Raw genomic sequence first — 11,738 nt, 5'->3', positions numbered from 1 at the left:
TTTCTGGAATTTTCCAAGCTGTTTAAAGGCACAGTCAACTTAGTGTATGTAAACTTCTGACCCACTGGAATTGTGATACAGTGAGTTATAAGTGAAATAATCTGTCTGTAAACAATTGTAGGAAAAATTACCTGTGTCTTGCACAAAGTAGATGTCCTAACCGACTTGCCAAAACTATAGTTTGTTAACAAGAAATTTGTGGAGTGGTTGAAAAACGAGTTTCAATGACTCCAACCTAAGTGTATATAAACTTCCGACTTCAAATGTATATTTTAGGACCATTGAGTCCATTGGTTGCTTGTATTTCTGTAAATCACCAGCATACAGTCAACAGACAGCATACATACAGCACACAGACAGTATTCTGAGAGTCATCAGTGAGCACAGACAGTAATAAAGAGTTGGGGGCACTGGGTTGGTCTTCTGAAGGCTGCGCAACTGTTTGTGTAAACAGAAGACAAACTGTAACAAGGTTACACTCTTTAGAAGTCATAGCCCATCTTTGGCTTTTCTATTGGCTCAGGCAGTGAATTCTCAGGTCTCCCTGGAACTTCTGTCTATGAGCATTTCACAACAAGGGACCAGTAAACCACACAAATTATGAACTTGTTACCAGAAATGATTCAGGAATGTTTCAAGTTCAAGTTTTATTTGTCACATGCACAATGCTTGACTTGCAAGCCCTACCCAATAGTGCAATATTCAATATAAAAATGCACATATCAATCATCAGCCTTTGTTACCACGACGAAAGGTTACAGGCAGCCATTGTATTGTGGAATGTTACAACATGGATGCTTTTAGAGGCAAAACATGTACACTTTCAGGAGCTAAACTAAGTAAAAGGTTAAAAGAAAACACATTTTCTCTGCACACTGCTAGATACTTGCCCGTTGTCCAGTTTATACAATCACCAACATGAGCACAGGCACAGAGAGGAAGACCTGGCTGTAACTTTCCCGCCCTCCGCCCCTAAAAAACTCTCTGGAGCTACCAGTAGAGACACTGTGAGTCGAGGGAGGATAGGGAGAGGGCAGAACAGCAAATGTAGTTTAGAGCAGGCAGTTTCAAGACGCCCCAGACTATGACTTCCACTTCCAGAGTACCACACTACCTCGTAGATTGCCTGAAAACCCTGCAGGGCAGAAGTGACTACCATTCCTGGGCTGATGCCCCGTTAAATACTATTCCTTTTTTCTTCTTAAGATACCTGTCAATATCTTACTGTAAGACTAGCTAATACTTTCTCCTCTGAACATTTAATAAAAACCTATTTATGTCAGTTGATTGACATGTTAACCCTGAGACATACAGCTTACCCAACACTTAGGTCGCGCCAGCATTCTTTAACTGAGCATACTTAGGTCCTGGAATCAAGTCATTGGGGTTCGAATGAAACAATGACACATTTTCCATTCACACTGTGTGACAAGGTGTATTATTGTTTAAGCTACATTATTTACAGAGCCTGAAGCTCTTGTAAACTTCAGTGTCAATTAATCTCGAGTAGCTCTTTATGTGAGAGCTTAATTGTTGGCTAATTAGCGTCCTTGCTAACAGTCACTCTCAGTGGAAATAGACAATATGATCACATATCTACCCGCTCGGTAAATAAGGGCTGTTTGCCAAATGTTGCAGCAGTTGTTGAAAGACAGACAACAGATTCATTGTGTTCGTATCTTGGTCTGTGCCCCCATTATGACGTCTAGCTGTTCCCCAAATCTACATTTGAAAAGTTGACGTGTTTGTGAGGGGCAGTCTGAAGCATCTCGACACATTGAAATAGATGACCTCAGACAAGACTGTGGTTGGGTTCTGCAGACGGTGGCATGGTGGAAAACAAAGGGGAGAGAGAGAGACTCTACTGATGAATGTAGAAGATGGTGGGCTCACTTTTCATGGACTTTGTCTCACCCAGCACACTCTGGCTCTCATTTTGCAGTGGCAGGTCACCTCAGTCTACTGAAACATAGGTCAGCCATAAGTGAGAGCAAGAGAGAGAGACCAAGAGAGGGGGGGGGGGGGCAGAGTGTGTAAGGGAGAGTGAAACAAACAGAGGGAGAGAATGTGGAGGAATAAATAACTGAAAAAAGAGAGGGAGATAAGACAGAGATAGAGGAGGGAGAGACGAGAGGGATGGGGGGGGGCAAGAGAGACAACCTATCCCGGCTGTTCACATCATTGTTTATTTGCCTATTCCGATGTAATTTCAGGAGGAGAATCTGGTGGGTAAGATAACTTGATCCAAATATAGATACACAGATGATTTGGTTCTTTTCAATGTCACTGTTGCTATGGTGCCTGTTACCAATGCTTAATACATCATGGTAGAATTATAATGGAATAGATCTGTTGTAAAAATGAATTATTAGTTTCACCCCTCAATCCACAATGTAAGCTTGTGGGTTAAAAACCAGAAGATGTCAATTAAGTTTGACTATTATTTTTCTTTATTGCAGAAGGGTTCAAAATTAACTAGATAAGAATTTCATTGAAGTCAATGATTGAACCCTCAACGTGTAACCTGTTCTACATCTGTACTGAGTTCAGAGCATTATTTACCATCAATATAAAATACAATCTTTAGCACTTAAAGTAAGTGGGTGTTTGGGGATGAAAGTGAGTCTGAACATTCCCTTTCCTTTATGAATGTTAGTCTCCATGCAGGCATCTTCCCTCTCTGTCTGCGTCCCAAATGGCACCCTATTCCCTTTATAGTGTACTACTCACAACAGAACAGCCACACTGGAGAGGAAGCCATCCACTACAGAGAGAGAGAGAGAGAGTCACCATTTGGGAGGCAGACTTTCTCTCTCTCTCTGTATGGCTTCCTCTCCAGTGTCTGTTCTGTTGTGAGCATTAACTGGAGCTGAGGTGTGACGTGCTGAGGCTTAGCTCTGATAGCCACCGCAGGCCCAGGGATTACAGAGGGCCACAGTCAATGGAAGGAGGCTAAGTCACAGATGATGGTGTGTATCTGCAGATGCCAGGCCTCACACCATTACTCCAGCAGCCTTATGTGACTCCTGTCAGGGCTCCTCCATGGGTTTATGGTGGTCCCCTTCGATCACCCACGCTTTGCTCCTCTCTAGTTCCCTGAGTAGAAGCCACTCAACAGCCTAGGAGGACATGGAGGGAGAAAGGAGAAGGGTTGTGGGGGAGCGAGAGAGAGGGATGGGACATAATGAAAGAATTAATATTGAGAAAGAGATAGATAGATAGATAGATAGATAGATAGATAGATAGATAGATAGATAGATAGATAGATAGATAGATAGATAAAGAGAGAGTAGAAGAAAAGAGCTTAATACTATTCAACTCTGGAGAGAGGAGTTGTTCATTACCAGTCAGAAGATCAGAGTAGCACATCCTTAACAGGAGCCATTTTGACAGGGAGAAGAGGGAAGAGAATGATCCCTCCGTCCTTCCCTCCTTATCTATAGCGCTCTATCTCTCCCTCTTCTATAGCACTCTATCTCTCCCTCCTTATCTATAGCACTCTATCTCTCCCTCATCTATAGCACTCTATCTCTCCCTCCTTATCTATAGCGTTCTATCTCTCCCTCCTTATCTATAGCACTCTATCTCTCCCTCATCTATAGCACTCTATCTCTCTCTCCTTATCTATAGCGTTCTATCTCTCCCTCATCTATAGCACTCTATCTCTCCCTCCTATATATAGCGTTCTATCTCTCCCTCCTTATCTATAGCATTCTATCTCTCCCTCCTTATATACACCTTAGCCAAATACATTTCAACTCAGTTTTTCACAATTCCTGACATTGTAAAAATTCCTGTTTTAGGTCAGTTAGGATCACTTGATTTTAAGAATATGAAATGTCAGAATAATAGTAGAGAGAATGATTTATTTCAGCTTTTATTTCTTTCATCACATTCCCAGTTGGTCAGAAGTTTACATACACTCAATTAGTATTTGGTAGCATTGCCTTTAAATCGTTTAACTTGGGTCAAAAGTTTCGGGTAGCCAATCACAAGCTTGAAATTTGGCCCATTCCTCCTGACAGAGCTGGTGTAACTGAGTCAGGTTTGTAGGCCTCCTAACTCGCACAGGCTTTTTCAGTTCTGCCAACAAATTTTGTATGGGATTGAGGTCAAGGCTTTGTGATGGCCACTCTAATACCTTGACTTTGTTGTCCTTAAGCCATTTTGCCACAACTTTGGAAGTATGCTTGGAGTCATTGTCCATTTGGAAGACCCATTTGTGACCAAGATTTAACTTCCTGACTGATGTCTTGATAGGTTGCTTCAATATTTCCACAATTCTTCTCCCTCATGATGCCATCTATTTTGTGAAGTGCACCAGTCCCTCCTGCAGCCATGCACCCCCACAACATGATGCTGCCACCCCCGTGCTTCACGGTTGAGATGTTGTTCTTCAGCTTGCAAGCCTCCCCCTTTTTCCTCCAAACATAACGATGGTCATTATGGCCAAACAGTTCTATTTTTGTTTCATTGGACCAGAGGACATTTCTCCAAAAAGTATGATCTTTGTCCCCATGTGCAGTTGCAAACTGTAGTCTGGCGGTTTTGGAGCAGTGGCTTCTTCCTTGCTGAGCAGTGTCACATGGATGACGCTGGAGAGACGAAGCAGGTACGGGGAGTCAAACATTTAATAAGGAACGGACATGGAACCAGACAGAAACAGCATCAGCAAATGAGTAATACAGACAAAAACAATGAATGCAGCAGCAGGGAACAGAGCAGGAGAACTGACGGGGAGGTAATAACAGATGATGAGTGAGTCCAGGTGAGTCTAATATCGTTGATGCGCATGACGAGAGAAGGCAGCTGTGCGTAATGGATGATAGGAGTGTGTGATGCAGGGCAGCCTGGCGCCCTGAAGTGCCAGGAGGGGGGGGGGGCGGAAGCAGTCGTGACAGTAACCCCCCTAGGGGCGCCACCCGGTGTCCCACCTGGGCGAACCGGCCGAGATATGGGCGCTGGGTAAGCCGGTTGGGGCGTGGAAGCCCAACGAACCCGGCAGGAGCATGATAACCTGGCGAGCCGGCTGAGGCAAGACGCCTGTTGATCCCGCTGCAGAGAGGGAGCCGGAGATCCGGTAGAGGCTGAAGGAGGCCAGAAGGAGCTTGTCGTGGAGTCTTGTTCTGAGCACACACTGTGCATGCGGCGAAGAAGGCAGAGATGTCAGGAACCATGGTGGGCCACCAGAAATGTTGTCAGAGGAAGGCTCGTGTATGAACCCTGGATGACAGGTCAGCCTGGAGGAATGAGCCCAGGACCCGGGTTAGGGTCAAACAGCCGGTTAGCCGGGCCCCCTTCAGGTCCAGGCTTGAACGTTGTGCCTCGCGAACCAGGTTCTCAATACCCCAATCCACAGTGGCAGCAAGGCATGGGATAGGGAGAATGGTTTCAGAGATTGAGGGTGTGGCAGAGGAACTGTATAGGCGGGAGAGAGTGTCAGGCTTCACATTTTTTGACCCTGGGTGGTAGGAAATGGTGAAGTTGAATCTGGTAAACAGGAGGGCCCACTGGGCCTGCCTGGAGTTGAGGCGCTTGACTGTACGGAGATATTCTACGTTTTTATGGTTGGTCCAGACCAAGAATGGCTGTTCTGCTCCTTCCAGCCAGTACCTCCACTCTTCCAACGCCATCTTAACCGCCAGGAGTTCTCGGTTGCCTACATTGTAGTTCCTCTCTGCAGGATTGAGACGATGGAACAGGAAGGCACAGGTATGAAGCTTTTGGTCCTGGGCAGATGGCTGGTACAGGATGGCCCCCACTCTAACATCCGAAGCATCAACTTCCACCACAAATTGAAGCGAGGGGTCCGGATGGATGCTGTTGTGAACCGATGCTTCAGGTCCACAAAGGCTTTGTCGACAGCTGGAGACCATTTGAACAGTCCCTTGTGAGAGGTGAGTGCCGAGAGGGGGACTGCCAGGGTGCTGTAGTCCCAAATGAAATGGCAGTAGAAGTTTGTAAAACCAAGAAACCGTTGCAACTGCACCCTGGACATTGGTTGAGGCCAATCCACCACTGCTTTCACCTTTCCAGGATCCATCTGAACATTGCCCTCAGCAATGACATATCCCAGAAAGGTGATTGTAGAGCGGTGGAGCTCACACTTCTCGGCTTTCACGAACAGTTGGTTCTCCAGGAGGTGCTGAAGGACCTGTCTGACAGGAAGTTCATGTTCTTGTGCAGATCGGGGGGAAAAACAGGTAAGGTACACAAACACAAACCGGTTTAGCATGTCCCAAAGCACATCATTAACAAAAGCCTGGAAAACAGTTGGTGAGTCCAAATGGCATGACCTGGTTCTCATAATGTCCACTGGCTATGTTGAAGGCTGTCTTCCACTCATCCTCCTCGCGTATCCGAACCATGGTGGCCCCTAGGAGAGGTAGGGGGTTAATGATTCTTGACAGTAATGTCGTTAAGTTCCCGGTAGTCAAGGCACGGACGCAGGGTCTTGTCCTTCTTCTCCACAAAGAAAAACCCTGCGCCGGCAGGAGATGCAGATGGACGGACGGCCCCAGTGACCAGAGACTCCTCTACGTATGACCTCCTCCATAGCTTTGGTCTCTGGTCCGGACAGAGAATAGAACCGACCCCAAGGTAGTGTAGTGCCTGGGATAAGATCAATGCACAGTCATAAGGACGGTGCGGGGGAAGGGAAGTAGCACGTGCCTTACTGAAGACCAGGAGGTCATGGTACTCAGTGGGAACGGCAGAGACATCCACAGTCTTGCTGACATCCTGAGGAAGATGACTTGGGGAAGGCTGTGCTGCTTGAAGGCAGTGGGAATGGCAAAATGGGCTCCAACCCAGGATGGAGCTTGTGGTCCAGTCAATTACAGAATTGTGATTTTGTAGCCAGGAAAATCCCAAAATGACTGGAACATGGGGAGATGCAATGAGGAGGAACTGTATGTCTCACTGTGGTTACCAGAAACACGTAATTGAACGGGCACAGTACTATGGGTGACTTCCCTTATAGAGCGGCCATCTAGTGCCCTAGCATCCATGGGAACAGAGAGAGGCTGAGTGAGAATACCAAGCTCCAAAGCAATAGTGGCATCCATAAGACATTTATCAGCCCCAGAGTCAATGAGCACTCGGAGGGACTTGGATTGGTCTCCCCACAGCACAAGCACAAAAAAGGGTGTGCGGGTGATGGGAATTAGGGAACTCCCAGTCTGACTCACCATAGTGCTGGTACCCACTAGAGACCAGGGTTTCCTAATAGGACAGGTAGGTAAATGTCATAAAATGTCCTGCCTCTCCACAGTACAGATCACAGTTACTGTTCATCCTCCGTGAGCATTCCCCAACTGACAACCTAGCTCTTCCCAACTGCATAGTCTCAGGAGTATCCAGCTCACCCATTGTAGATTCACAAGAGTGCTCGGGTGGCTTCGAATACTCTCGGAAAAGCTGTCTTCAGAAAGTTCCGGATTCCATCGAAGGTGAATGAGCCATATCGGGTGCACGAGTGTGCCCGAGACCAGACCTCCTCTCACTCCTACGTTCCCTTAGGTGTCCATTGATTTTGATGGTTTGGGCGATAAGGGAGTTGAGGTCCACCGATAATTCCCGAGCAGCTAGCTCATCCTTTGGCAGGCACCAGGATTCCCCGAATATTGCCCAAGAGGAGGTGAGCGTGGTTCTTGGGGAGCCGGGATAGGCTGTACCAACTAACCACAGGGGGGGGGGGGATTGCTGGAAGATTGGGTTTTTCCAGAGGTGGCAGGCGAGCGTCTGAGCTAACTCCCTGATTTGCTCCATAATAGCCTTTAACCCATGGTCGTGGCGTTCCGTCAAGGAACAGAGCGCTTCCAAAAGGCCCTGTAACAACTCATGTCTCCTAATGGGGGCTCCCTGCAGGGAGACAGCGTGGCAGAGCTGGTCCAAGTCTGCTGGGTCTGTCATGGCCAGTTCGTACTATAATGACACAAGGCGAGACCCAGATGCAGACACAGGAGGCAGATGGTTGGAGTCTTACCATGTTAAATAATCAAAAAGGAGTAGACAATAGAATGGTCGTGGACAGGCAAAAGGTCAGAAACAGATCAGAGTCCAGGAGGTACAGAGTGGCAGAAAGGCTTGTGGTCAAGTCAGGCAGATTGGTCAGGCAGGCGGGTACAGAGTCCAGAACAGGCAAGAGTCAAAACTGGGAGGACTAGAAAAAAGAGAATAGCAAAGGCAGGAGTACGGGAAAACGGCTGGTTGACTTGGAACATACAAGATGAACTGGCACAGAGAGACAGGAAACACAGGGATAAATACACTGGGGAAAACAAGCGACACCTGGAGGGGGTGGAGACAAAAACGAGGACAGGCGAAACTGATCAGGGTGTGACAATATCTCTCTATCTCTCCCTCCTTATTTACAGTATATATCTCTCTCTCCCTCCTTATTTACAGTATATCTCTCTATCTCTCCCTCCTTATTTTATACCATATCTCTCTATCGCTCCTTCTTTATTTACGGTATATCTCTCTATATCTCCTTCCCACTTTCTGTATCTCCTTTCTGACTGCCCTCAATCTGTTGTGATAGCAGTAATGTGTCACTGACACACACACACACACACACACACACAAGGGAAGGGCATTTTTAATTATTTCACTCTATATTTTTTCAGGATATCCAGACAGTTGAAATACAAAAGTTGTTGGAGACTTGTTTGCATGACAGTCTCTGTGTGTGGCACAGAGGGAGAGAGATAGAAAGTATCTCTTACTGACTCGCGCTAGTAAGACAAACTTGTTGCTTGCTACCATAGGTTATCTATCGGGGAGCTGGGATAGGCTGTACCAACTAACCACAGAGGGGGAAGAAAATGCAGAGTGCCTGTCTTGACTCCATCAAATCCACTGGCGTAGCGGAAACCCCCGCAGACCCCGCAGGGGGCATTGAGCTCTAGGGGCCCATGCGTCTGGCATCTCACACCTATGTCTAAATGGTAGAAAATGTATATGTAATCAATAATTCTGACAGTAACAGTCCTTTATAATTTCCACAGTGGACAACACAAACACTTTGCTTGCTACATGTGAAAATTAAAAAGGAGGGTTATTGTCAAAATGATTTATACAAAAAATCCTACAAACTTAAATTATTAGGTGACTCAGACAGAGTCACATTTTAGAATAAGGCTGTAACGTAATAAAATGTGGAAAAAGTCAAGAGGTCTGAATCCTTTGCGAAGGCACTGTATAGGGTACAGAGATGAAGTAGTCATTCAAAAATCATATGAAACACTGTTATTGTACACAGAGTATGCAACTTATCATCCATGCAACTTATCATGTGACTTGTTAAACCAATTTGTACTCTTGAACTTATTTAGGCTTGCCACAACAAAGGGGTTGAATACTTATTGACTTAAGACATTTCAGCTTTTGGTGCGTACTGTTTGTTTAAAAAAAATTGAAAAGCATAATTCCACTTTGACTTCATGGGGTATTGTGTGTAGGCCTGTGACAAAACATCGCAATGTAATCCATTTTAAATTCAGGCTGTAACATAACAAAATGTGGGGGAAAAGTAAAGGGGTGTGAATACTTTCTGAAGGCACAATATACACTACCGGTCAAAAGTTTTAGAACACCTTCTCATTCAAATGTTTTTCTTTATTTTTACTATTTTCTACCTTGTAGAATAATTCTGAAGACATCAAAACTAGGAAATAATGACACATTTCCAGGTAGGATGTCACTCAGGGATTTCACCATGAGGTCAATGGTGACTTTAAAACAGTTACAGACTAATGGCTGCGATAGGAGAAAACTGAGGATGGATCAACAACATCTCTTTGAAAAGAACTTATATGTGTGTGAAAATGTGTTGCATTTAAACTTTAGATCACCGGTTACTTTGTGTGCTAAACGTGAAATGTTTTTTGCAATGGGAAGTAATAGTTGTACATTTCGATTGGGAAATGCTTAGCCTAATGCTTGTGTTTTTGTACTCTTAAGATTGGGACCTATTGTCTTATTATGTCAGAGTGAACGGACTGCTGTATTTGCATCAGTCCAATGCTGTAGTGGTGCCTGGAGAAGTGGGTCTCATGTGAAGGCAACCTGTGTGAAAATCCTGTTTTCCTACATTTTCAGATTTTCTAAATCAGTCTTTTTTAAATAAACAAAATGACAAAAATGTGATGTTCCAAGTCCACAGCAATGTATAACCCACATTAGGATACCTTTTTTGAGGTCTGGGAAAATTAGAAAAAATATATTTTTGCGAATGTAGTTGCCTTTTCATTCAGTTGAGCAAAACAAATGCCCTCCACAGCATTACATAATTTGTCAGGTAGGCCTTTATTGCAGGCAACATTTATAGTGAACAAAAATATAAAGGCAACGTGCGTTTATAACTGAGTTACAGTTCACATGAGGAAATCAGTAAATTTACATTTAAAACATTAGACCCTAATCTATTGATTTCACATGACTGGGAATACAGATTTGTATATTTTGGTCACATACAATACCAGTCAAAAGGGAGGAGGGTATTTCTTTATTTGTATTATTTTCTACATTGTAGAATAATAGTGAAGACATTAAAACTATGAAATAACATATATGGAATCATGTATAACCAAAAACATGTTAAACAAATTATATTTTAGATTATTCAAAATAGCCACCGTTTAAAAAAAATTACGGATAGCCAGGGTCCCACTCCAACACTCAGACATAATTTACAAACAAAGCATTTGTGTTTAGTGAGTCCGCCAGATCAGAGGCAGTAGGGATGACCAGGGATTTTTTTACCATTTTATTTTTTAATTTTTTTACCTTTATTTTACTAGGCAAGTCAGTTAAGAACAAATTATTATTTTCAATGACGGCCTAGGATGTTCTCTTGATAAATGTGCGAATTGGACCATTTTCTGTCCTGCTAAGCATTCATCATGTAACGAGTACTTTTGGGTGTCAGGGAAATTATATGGAGTAAAAAGTACATATTTTTCTTTGGGAATCTAGTGAAGTAAAAGTAGAAGTTGTCAAAAATATAAATAGTAAAGTAATGTACAGATACCCCCCAAAAACTGCTTAAGTAGTACTTTAAAGTATTTTTACTTAAGTACTTCACACCACTGGGAACCACGCATGCGTAGATCATACGTTCACTTACTCCGCATCTCACAAAGACACGGTGGTTGGAACCAAATCTCAAATTTGTACTCATCATACCAAAGGACAGATTTCCACCGGTCTAATGTCCATTGCTTGTGTGTCTTGGCTCAAGCAAGCCTCTTCCTCTTATTGGTGTCCTTTAGAAGTGATTTATTTGCATCAATTCGACCATGAAGGCCTGATTCATGCAGTCTCCTCTGAACTGTGACGTTGAGATGTGTCTGTTACTTGAACTCGGTGAAGCATTTATTTGCCGCTGCAATTTCTGAAGCTGGTAACTCTGATGAACTTATCCTCTGCAGCCGAGGTAACTCTGATGAACTTATCCTCTGCAGCCGAGGTAACTCTGATGAACTTATCCTCTGCAGCCGAGGTAACTCTGATGAACTTATCCTCTGCAGCCGAGGTAACTCTGAGCCGAGGTGAACTTATCCTCTGCAGCCGAGGTAACTCTGATGAACTTATCCTCTGCAGCCGAGGTAACTCTGATGAACTTATCCTCTGCAGCCGAGGTAACTCTGATGAACTTATCCTCTGCAGCCGAGGTAACTCTGATGAACTTATCCTCTGCAGCCGAGGTAACTCTGATGAACTTATCCTCTGCA

This window comes from Oncorhynchus nerka, linkage group LG13 (assembly GCF_034236695.1).
Source record: "Oncorhynchus nerka isolate Pitt River linkage group LG13, Oner_Uvic_2.0, whole genome shotgun sequence".
NCBI classification, from domain to species: Eukaryota; Metazoa; Chordata; class Actinopteri; order Salmoniformes; family Salmonidae; genus Oncorhynchus; species Oncorhynchus nerka.
This window is presented reverse-complemented; position numbering follows the sequence as displayed.